Source organism: Pteropus vampyrus, unplaced genomic scaffold (assembly GCF_000151845.1).
Source record: "Pteropus vampyrus isolate Shadow unplaced genomic scaffold, Pvam_2.0 Scaffold206, whole genome shotgun sequence".
NCBI lineage: Eukaryota > Metazoa > Chordata > Mammalia > Chiroptera > Pteropodidae > Pteropus > Pteropus vampyrus.
Window position 1 is genome coordinate 1,442,497 of NW_011888987.1, and position 11,538 is coordinate 1,454,034.

At 34.5% G+C, this 11,538-nt stretch overlaps 1 pseudogene; it reads left to right on the forward strand.

The window, feature by feature from the left end:
- The first annotated feature begins 7,499 nt into the window (after positions 1–7,499).
- On the forward strand, positions 7,500–9,300 carry LOC105300278 (annotated as a pseudogene).
- Positions 9,301–11,538: the final 2,238 nt, after the last annotated feature.

Below are 11,538 nucleotides of genomic sequence, written 5' to 3' on the forward strand. Positions count from 1 at the left end.
TTTCAATATTATGGTTATAAATGGCTAAATATTGATTAGATGGCATTAAGAACAATTTAATATTTTTATTTCAAAAATCAAAATCAATTAGGAAAATGATGTTTTCTGATGTGAAATTATTTAGTCTCAGATAATTCTCTGAGGATAGGTGGAAGCTATATTATGAACCCTGAAACATTAGTAAAATTGTTCAAAGGTGCTTAATTAAGCAAATACTAAAAAACTAAAGATACTAATTACTGATAGTAATTCCTTTAATCTCCAATCTCTACCCTCCACACTTAAAAGCACTGTTCTGAATAAAACTATTAAGAAAAAAGAGTCCTTAAATTAAATTTGATTCAACAAAATTACTGTATCTTTTCCAGACTATTCCAGTAATATCTTTAAATAATTTCTTCGTTGCTGTTGAGAAAGTAAAACATAGCACTTATAAATAGCAGGGGTTTTCAAAATAAATTTAGTATAACTAATATAAATTTTATTTTAAAAATTGCCTAATCATTCTACTGTACATCTAAAGCAAACCAAAACCAAAAACAAAACAAAAAAATGAAAAACAAACAAACAAAAAACTATCGAATGCCAAAGATTAAAAAAAAAATCAATTTTCAAAAGTTAGGTTCTCATGGTTAACTTTTGACTGGTGGTTTTAGCCATGAAATGGCCAGTGAGAAACATTTTATTGTTATCACAAAATGTTATCGGAAACACCATTGGGCTGTTAAAACTTTTCGAATGCTGATATTCACATTTTTTCATGAATTGTTTATTGTGTTTATCTCTAGGTGATATCTAATAGACACAAAGTAATTTTACATGGAAAATAAATGGCTGACTTTAATCTTATTCCAGGTTTTTATTTTATTTTTAGTTTAAAAATTAAGCTGTTATTTTGTAAATCTTTAAAGTGATTTTAAGCTTTCATACCAATATTGATACCAATTTTCATTTTTATTAACAAAGAAAAGTTTAAGTTGTATATATTTAGTGAGCTAATTGTTCATTTATTGTCATATAAAGTTCAATGTCTCAAATAATATTGAATGTCAAACTAATTAAAAATTAAAATTAAAAAAATAAAGTATTTAGCCCCCTCCCCCCCAAAAAATTCAGTGTCTTTCCAATGATATATCAACTTAAAATAAAAATTTTGAACTTAATAAAAGTTTTAAGGGAAAAAGTGTAGCCCAAGACTGATTAATGTTTTAATTTATTATCTAGAACTGATTAAGATACAGTGAATTTATTTACTTTTAAATTGAGAGTTAATTGACATATAACACAGTTTCAAGTGTACAGCATAGTGCTTCAACATATATATATTTCCAGAACAGTGTGGCATAATAGGAAATACACTATTAGGAGACTTCCAGACAAGATGGCAGGACAGTAAACCCTGTGCTTGCCTCCTCCCATGACCACATTAAAAATACAACTAAATTATAGAACAATAAACCTGGAGAATTATCTAAAGATTAGGTGAACAGAATTCATTTAACTAAAATATAAAGAATTGGCCATATTGAGACTAGTAGGAGAAGCAGAGATTTGAAAGGCCTGGCCCTGCACCCACATGGTTGAGCGTTGGGAAGGATGTCTCAGCAGGAGAGGTCCTTCTGGAGGAGCAGGGGTCCCCAGATCCACACCAGGACTCCCTAGCCCAGGATTTCAGTGCTAGGAAGAGAAGTCCCCCAAATACCTGGCTATGAAAATCAATAGGGATTCTGACCATGCAAGTGAGATAGAAAGCTGTTGGAAACCCAGACATCCCCTTAAAGTGCTCGTGTGCAGACTCACATCCTCACAGGTACTCACCCTGGCAGAAGGATGACAGCTTGGGAGGCTCCAGGGAAATATAGAAAAAGACTGAGTTGTGTGGCTTTGAGGCAGGGACTAGAGGGACAGCCACCATTGTTCCTGTGTTCGGTCCTCCTCTTGTACAGCATAGAGGTGGAAGCCATCTTCCCTATGTTGAGCCTTCCCCCAAACAGCAAAATCTGAATCTGCATTGACTTAGTGAACTCCACTCTCTCTACTCTGATGATTCCCTGGGATGCTGGCCCACCCAACTTGAGAATTGCTGGAGGCACATTCCTGGCTGGGAAGCCATCCCCACCTTGCCTTCTCAGCAGAAGACTCCTTTGGCAGCAATTGGCAAGCCTAGGTTCACACAATTCCAGGGATGTTTTGGTAGTGGATAACCAGGCCTGGAAAGAGCTGTAGTGTTTCTTAAACAAATCTTGGTGGTCTGCAGGCTGCAGATAGGTGGTGGCTTGCTTTGGTGTGATATGAGACTTTTGCAAATGGCCAAAGGATCATCACTGGCACCAAATCTGGGCCTGCACTAACCTTGGGAGCACTGGTCACCATATCCTGGTGACTTTCTGAGACCTTGCCTCACCCAACTCGTGTACCACCTAGGACTCCTGTAGCTACTAAGCTTTGTAGGCAGCCAGCAGATGGCCTCAGAATTTGGGATTCCTTGGACCCTTTGCTGAACTGCCTCGGGCCTGGTGCTGGTGGTAGCTGGCCTCAGTTCGCTACATGGCCTCTCACATTTGCCTCCAGGTTCAGCACAAGAAGTGACCAACCATGGATCATCTGTAACTCCTAGCAGGTAGCCCCCAATGATTACAGGCAATGGCTTACCTTCACCTGCACAGGAGCCACTTCCTTCCAAAGGGTCCCAAAACCAGCACTCTTGGAGGCTGACATCAGACCACAACAGAGCAATAGCTAATTAGCCCCACAAGTGGCACACTAAAAGGGTGGTCTCAACAGGCACAGGATCCATCTTGGGCAGATCCCACTCCATGAGGTCAGCCCCCACACAGCAGCTCATATGCTGTGGGCATGACCAATCTTCACAGTCAGTCATCCAAAGAGTCAGTCACACTCACTGATGTGTCAACAGCAACCAAAGCTTAAATACAATAGGAGAGCACACACAATCCACACAAGGGACATTCCTGGGGCATCCAGCACAGGTAACCAGGGAGACTGAGTTGCTGGGCCACACAAGACACCTACTACAGCAGCCAAGACTAGGAGATATAGCACATCTATCTAATACATAGAAACAAGCACAGAGAGGTAGCCACAATAAGAAAACAAAGAAACATGTCTCAAATGAAAGAATAGGAGAAAACTCCAGAAAAAGAACCAAATGAAATGGAGGCAAGCAACCTATGAGACACAGTTCAAAACACTGGTTATAAGGATGCTCAATGAACTTAGGGAAAGAATACATGATCTCAATGAGAACTAGAACAAAAAGATAGAAAGCATGAAACAGGACATAGAAATCATAAAAAAGATCAGTCAGAAATGAAGAACACACTACTAGAATCAACAGTAGATTAGATGAAGCAGAGGATCGAATCAGTAATTTGTAAGACAAGGTAGCAGAAAACACCCAATTCAAACAGAAAAAAAGAAATTAAAAAGTGTAGAAAATTTAATAAATCTCTGAGACAACATCAAACACAACAGCATTCACATCATAGGGGTACCAGAAGAAGAAGAGAGAGAGCAAGGGATTAAGAACCTATTTGAAGAAATAATGACAAAAAACTTTCCTAACCTGACCAAAAAAATAGAGAGACAAGTCCAAGAAGCACAGAGAGTCCCAAACATGGTGAATCCAAACTGGTCTATACTAAGACACATCATAATTAAAATGCCAAAAATCAAAGACAAAGAGAAAATTCTAATAGCAGCAAGAGAAAAGTGGTTAGTTACTTACAAAAGAGCTCCTGTAAGACTGTGAGCTGATTTCTCAACAGAAACATTGAAGGCCAGAAGGAATTGGCAAGAAATATTTAAAGTGACGAAAAACAAGGATCTACAACCAAGATTACTCTACCTAGCAAAGCTATCAATTAAAATTGAAGGTGAGATAAAGAGCTTCCCATACAAGAGAAAGCTACTAGAATTCATCACCAGCAAATCAGTGTTACAAGAAATGTTAAAGAGACTTCTTTAAGAAAAAGAAGGTGGAAAAACATATAAATAGGAATAACAAAATGGCAATAATTATGTACATATCAATAATCACTTTAACTGTAAATGAATTAAATGCTGTAATCAAGAGATGTAAGGTAGCTGAATGGAGATGAAAACTAGGTCCATACATATGCTGCCTAAAAGAGACCAACTTCAGATCAAAAGATGCACACAAACTGAAAGGAAGGGATGGAAAAAGGTATTTCGTGCAAAAGGAAATAAAAAATCTTGGATGGCAATACTTATATCAGACAAAATAGACCTTAAAAAGGCGCTATCATAAGAGAAAAAGAAAGACATTACATAATAATAAAAAGAATCAGTCCAACAAGAGGATAAAATCTTAATAAATATTTATGTACCCAATATAAGGCACCTAAATATATAAAGCAAATATTAACCAACATAAAAGGAGAGATCAATAATAATATAGTTATAGTAGGGGACTTTGACATCCTATTGATAACAATGGACAGATCTTCCAGACAGAAAATCAACAAAGAAACAGCAGCTTTAAATGACACACTACAACAGATAAATTTATTTGATTTTTTTAGAGCATTTCACTCCAAAGAATCAGAATATATATTCTCTTCGAGGGCACATGGAACGTTTCCCAAGATAGACCCCATGTTAGGCTGCAAAACAAGTCTCAATAAATTTAAGAAGACTGAAATCATATCAAATGTCTTCTTAGACCGCAATGTTATGAAACTAGATATCAATTACAAGTATAAAACTGAAAAACACACAAACACATGGAGGCCAAATAACATGCTGCTAAACAATGAATAGGTTAACAATGAGATGAAGGAAAAAATCAAAAGATACCATGAGACTAATGAAAATGAAAACACAAAAACTCAAAATCTATGGGACACAGTAAATGCAGTTCTGAGAGTGAAAGTCATAACAATATAAGCCTACTCAAGAAACAAGAAAAATCTCAAATAAAGTCTAACTTCACACATAAAGGAACTAGAAAAAGAACAGCAAACAAAGCCCAAAGTGATTAGAAAGAAGAAAATAGTAAAGATCAGAGAAAAAATAAATAAAATAGAGTCTAATAAAATACAAAAGATTAGTAAAATCAAGAGCTGGTTCTTTGAAAAGATAAACAAAATTGATAAAACTTTAACCAGTCTTATCAAGAAAAAAAGAGAGGACTGAAATTAATAAAATCAGAAATGAAAAAGGAAGAATGACAAATGACTCCACAGAAATACAAAGGAACATGAGAAAATAGTACAAACAATTGTTTGCCAATAATCTGGACAATCTAGAAGAAATGGATACATTTCTAGGCATGTACAATCTCCCAAAATTGAGTCAAGAAGAAATAAAAAAATCTGAACTGACCGATTACTACAAACGATATCAGATGAGTTACTAAAAAACTCCCAACAAACAAAATCCTGGACCAGATGGCTTCACAGGTGAATTTTGCCAAACATTTAAAGAATAATTAACACTTATTGTTCTCAAACTATTCAAAACTTCAAGAGGAAGGAAGTCTCCCTAGTTCTTTTTTATGAGGCCATCATTACCCTGATTCCAAAGTCAGACAAAGACATTACAAACAAACAAAATAAGTCGATATCCTGTATAAATATAGATGCAAAAATCCTCAACAAAATACTAACAAACCAAATTCAGCAATACAATAGAAAGATCATACATAAAGTAAGATTAATTTCTAGGATGCAAGTTTGTTTCAATGTCCACAAATTAATTAATGTGATATACCACATTAACAAATTAAAAGGTAAAAATCATATGATTATATCAATAGATGTGGAAAAAACATTTGACAAAATCCAGCATCCATTTAAGATAAAAACCCTCAGGAAAGTAGAAATAGAGGGAACATACCTCAACATAATAAAGGCAACATATGACAGATCCACAGCTAAAATCATACTCCATGCAGAAAAGCCCACTTTTACCACCTTCATTCAACAATATTGGAAGTTTCAGCCATATTAATCAGACAAGAAAGGGAAATATAAGGCATTTAAATTGGAAAGGAAAAAGTAAAACTATCATTATTTGCAGGTGACATGATATTACATTTAGAGAACCCTAAAGATTTCACCAAAAGACTGTTAAAACTGATAAATAAATTTAGTAGTGGGGTACAAAATTAATATTCAGAAATTGGTTTTATTTTTATATACCAACAACAAACTATCAGGAAGAGAAATTTAAAAAAACAATCTCATTTACAATTTCATCAAAAAAAAACAAACAAACCTAGAAATAAATTTAACCAAAGGGGTAAAAGGACTGTACTCAAAAAAATCACAAGTCATTAAAAAATAAATTGAAGAAGATACAGGTAGATAAAAGCATGTATCGTGTCCATGGATAGGAAGAACTAACATTGTTAGAATGTCCATACTACCCCAAAACAATCTACAGATTTAATGCAATCCTTATCACGATACCAATGGCATTTTTCAGAGAACTAGAATAAGTAATCAAAAAAAATTATTTGAAACCATAAAAGACCCCTAATAACCATGGCAATATTGAAAAAACGAAATAAGTTGGAGGTATCATACTACCTGATACCAAACTATACTACAAGACTATAATAATAAAAACTGCATGATACTAGCATAAAAATAGAAACATAGATCAATGGACCAGAGTAGAGATCCCAGAAATAAATCCATGCTTATATGGTCATCAAATCTATGCCAAAGGAGGCAAAAATATACAATGGGGTAAAGATGGTCTATTCAATAAATGGTGCTGGGAAAACCAGACAGATACATACAAAGAGCCATCTTCTTACAACATATACAAGAATAAACTCAAAATATTTTAGACTTAAATGTAAGACCTGAAATCATAAAACTAGAAGAAAACATAGGCAGTAAACTCTCTGACATTGCTCTTAATCATATATATATTTTTTCCTACTATATCTCCTCGGGCAAAAGAAATAAAAGAAAAAATAAACAAATGGGAGTACTTCAAACTAAAAATTTTTTTGCAAAGCAAACAAAACCATCAACAAAATAAAAATACTACCTACTGAATGGAAGAAGATATTTACCTATGATACATCTGATAAGAGATTAATATCCACAATTTATAAAGAACTCATACAACTCAACACCAAAAAAAAAAAATCAAATTGAAAAATGAGCAGAGGACCTAAATAAACATTTCTCCAAAGAGGGCATACAGATGGCCAAAAGACATATGCAAAAATGCTCAATATCATTAATCATCAGAAAAATGCAAATTACAATCATAACGAGATATTATGTCATACCTGTCAGAATGGCTATCAACAAGTGCAGGCAAGAATGCAGAGAAAAGGGAAACTTTGTGCACTTTTGCTGGATTGCAAATTGGTATAGCCACTATGGAAAACAGTTTGGAGGTTCCTCAAAGATTAAAAATAGTACTACCTTATGACTTAACAATTATACTTCTAGATATTTATTTAAAGAAAACCAAAACAGTCTTTGGGATCTTACAATCTGCAGTCAAGTCATGGGCTTCATGTCCCCAAAGCCCCAGGCTTTGCCCGGATGCTCAAGGAGGGAGCGAAGCAGTTTTCAACATTAGAAGAAGCAGTGTACAGGAACATACCAGTTTGCAAGGAGCTTGCCCAAATGACTCATACAGAGTATGGACCAAATGGAATGAACAAAATGGTTATTAAACACCTGGAGAAGTTGTTTGTGATGAATGATGTAGTGACTATTTTAAGAGAGCTAGAAGTACAGCATCCTGCTGCAAAAATGATCGCAAGGGTCTCTCACATGCAGGAGTAGAGGTTGGAGATGGCACAAACTTTGTCCTTATGTTTGCTGGAGCTCTTCTGGAATTAGCTGGAGAACTTGTCAGAATGGGTCTGTCAGTTTCAGAGGTCATAGAAGGTTATGAAATAGCCTACAGAAAAGCCCATGAGATTCTTCCTGATTTGGTATGCTGTTCCGCAAAAACTCTTCGAGATGTGGATGAAGTGTCATCTCTACTTCATACCTCCATAATGAGTAAACAGTATGGTAATACTGGCCAAACTTATTGCTCAAGCATGTGAATCAATTTTTCTTGATTCTAGCATTTCCATGTTGATAATATCAGAGTTTATAAGATTCTGGGCTCTAATATTTATTTCTCTTCAGTATTACATGGCATGGTTTTTAAGAAGGAAACTAAAAGATGATGTAACATCTGTCAAAGATACAAAAACAGCAGTGTACTCTTGTCCTTTTGATGGCATGATAACAGACACTAAGAGGATGATATTGATGAAGACTGCTGAAGAATTGATGAATTTTAGTAAAGGAGAAGAAAATCTTATGGATGCACAAGTCAAAGCTATTGTTGATATCGGTGCAAATGTCATCATTAATAAGTGGCTAAGTGGCAGACATAGCTCTTCATTATGCAAACAAATACAATATTATGTTGGTGAGGTTGAACTCAAAATGAGATCTCAGAAGGCTATGTAAAACAGTTGGAGCTACAGCTCTTCCTAGATTTACTCCTCCTGTGCTTGAAGAAATGGGACATTGCAACAGTGTTTACCTCAGAATTTGGAGAAACACAGGTGATTGTTTTCAAGCATGATAAGGAAGATGAGGCCATTTCCACCATAGTGCTTCGAGGTTCTACAGACAATCTGATGGATGATACAGAAAGGGCAGTAGATGATGGTGTTAATACTTTCAAAGTTCTCACAAGGGATAAACGTCTTATACCTGGAGGTGGAACAACAGAAATTGAGTTGGCCAAACAGGTCACAGCATATGGAGAGACATGTCCTGGACTGGAACTTTATGCCATTAAGAAATTTGCCAAGGCATTTGAAACTATTCTCTGGGCACTGGCAGGGAACTCTGGGGTTAAGGCCAATGAAGTAATCTCTAAACTTTATGTAGTACATCAAGAAAGAGATAAAAATGTTGGATTAAATATTGAGATATGAGGGCTAAAGTTCCTGCTGTAAAGGACATGTTAGAGGCTGGTATTCTAGATATTTACCTAGAAAAATATCAGGCTATCAACCTGGCCACTGATGCTGACTTCACTGTACTTAGAGTGGATCAGATCATCATGGCAAAACCAGCCAGTGGACCCAAACTTCCAAGTGGGAAGAAAGACCGGGATGATTACCAAAATGATTGAATGATTTATTTTTTACTGTAGGCAAAGGCTGTAGGTATAGTAGTATTCTAGGAATTGCCTGATTTTTTCCTATTCTTAAATTAAGAAGTGTTTTGTGTTTATAACCTTGAGCGTTTGATACAATAAATGTGTTGTTACAAAAAAACCCCCACCAGAACTAATTTGAAAATATATATGCACCCTTATGCTCACTGCAGTATTGTTTATAATAACCAATATATGAAAACAACATAAGTGCCTATCAATAGACAACTGGATAAAGAAATTGTGATACACACACACACACACACACACACACACACACACACACACACACTGGAATATTACTCAGACATGAAAAATGAAACCTTACCATTTGTAAAAATGTGGATGGTATTATGCTAAGTGAAATAAGTCAGACAGAGAAAAACATACTACATGATTATGCTAAGTGAAATAAGTCCGACAGAGAAAAACATACTACATGATTTCACTTATATATGGACTCTCAAAAACAAAATAAACAAAGAAACAAAAGGAAAACAGAATCATAGATGTAGAGAACAAACTGGTCATTGCCAAAAGAGAGGGGAGTTTGAAGTTGGATAAAAAAGGCGAAGGGATTAAGAAGTACAAATTGGTAGTTAAAAATAGTCATGAGATGTGAAGTACAACATAGAGAATATAATCAATAACATTGTAATTGGTATGTATAGTGCCAGATGGGCATTAGACTAACTGGAGGAATCACTTCGTAAATTATATAAATGTCTAATCTTATTCTATACAACTGAAACTCATATAAAATAATAAGGAACATCAAGTCTAATTGAAAAATTAAAATTGAAAACTAATTAACTAAATAAATAAATGTATACACACACAAAAGAAAATAGCTTATCAGGATATCTGAAATTCAATATTTCCTGTCAAATATGGCCAAAGGTGTCAAATCTTCTGAAGGACAAGAAATAATGCATATTGTGTAGGAAGTTATCAATATTAAAAATATTGAAAAAATTTTTTTAAGTTTTTTTCTGATTTTCTCCTACTAATTCATAATTTTTACATTATCCTAAATTTTATTTGAATATCTAATAGGTTCTTAAATAATTTGATATCTGACTTTGTCATATTATCCTACTCTTATTATCTTTTCTCTTCTTTTTTTAATTTATTTAAAATTCAAGTAAATAAATGGTGAGTTTTTTTTACTGTCATATTTTAATGTCATCATCACAAGTTTTAACTATTATTAAATTATAGCATACTTTAATAATTTAGAGACCAACCCCTTCATTGATCTTTCTTTCTGAATATTTCATTAAATTAACATGCATTTCTGAATAATTATAGAATAAAAAATTTAGAGTGGATTATAATTATAAATACATTTTGGGAAAATTGATACGTTTATCATATTTATTTTTTCTACTCAGAAATATGGGAAGAGCTCTTAATTGTTTTGTGGCATTTCTATGCTTTGTAATTGAGTCTCTTGATTTTCTTAAACACATACAGATGTGTACACACTTTATAACCCTCTAAGTGCATCTTTAAATGCTTAGTTTTGTTTATTATTTTTACCATAATCACCTTTCACTTACATTTTAATGGGTGGCATAATGAAATGCTTTTGATTGAAATGTATGTATGAGAGTGTGTGTGTGCAAGTGTGTGTAAAATGCTAATTTATAGAGCATCAGGTTTATTATTCCTTATAGGTGTAGTTGATAATTCACAACCTCACAATTTCTCAAAGACACAGATTCCTCTGGATAAAGCTCAATAGCTTTAGAGAGTTGATATAGCTGTGGCCACTGTTTAAAGTGTTCTGTAAGATCCATGAAAACTGAAAATAGCATAAGATATATTTGGAGGAGACAAGAGAAGAACTCACTGAAAGGAAATGGAAATACCAGAGCAATATGAATTTGCCAGGAACTGGCAAGGACCTTGAAAGTTTGAGATGTTATCACAAGACAAGAGACATCTGAGAGAACGGAGAATGAAAGTGGTTTCTTCGCAATACGTCCATGAATTTCTCAGTTATTTCTCATTGATTGTTTCTGTCTTTTCCCATTCCATTCCTTCTATTTGGATGCCTTTCTTCCTCCCTAATTAGAAAGTACGTCTATCTGTCATTCACCTTCTTTTACTGCTTGTGCACTCAGTGTGTCCAGTGGGTTCAAGGACTAACGCTGGTGATACCCTCAGTAAATAAGGAGCCTGTCCCTGCAGCTCTGCGTTCCTCATGGACTATGAGACCTTACTAATAAGTCTGAAGTTTCTTTAAATAGTGTCATGTTTTTCAAATTGCATTGTAGCTGCCTTGATATACTAACAGAATAGTGTCAAGGCTTCACTTGTAGTGATAATGTGCAGTAGTGTATGTGA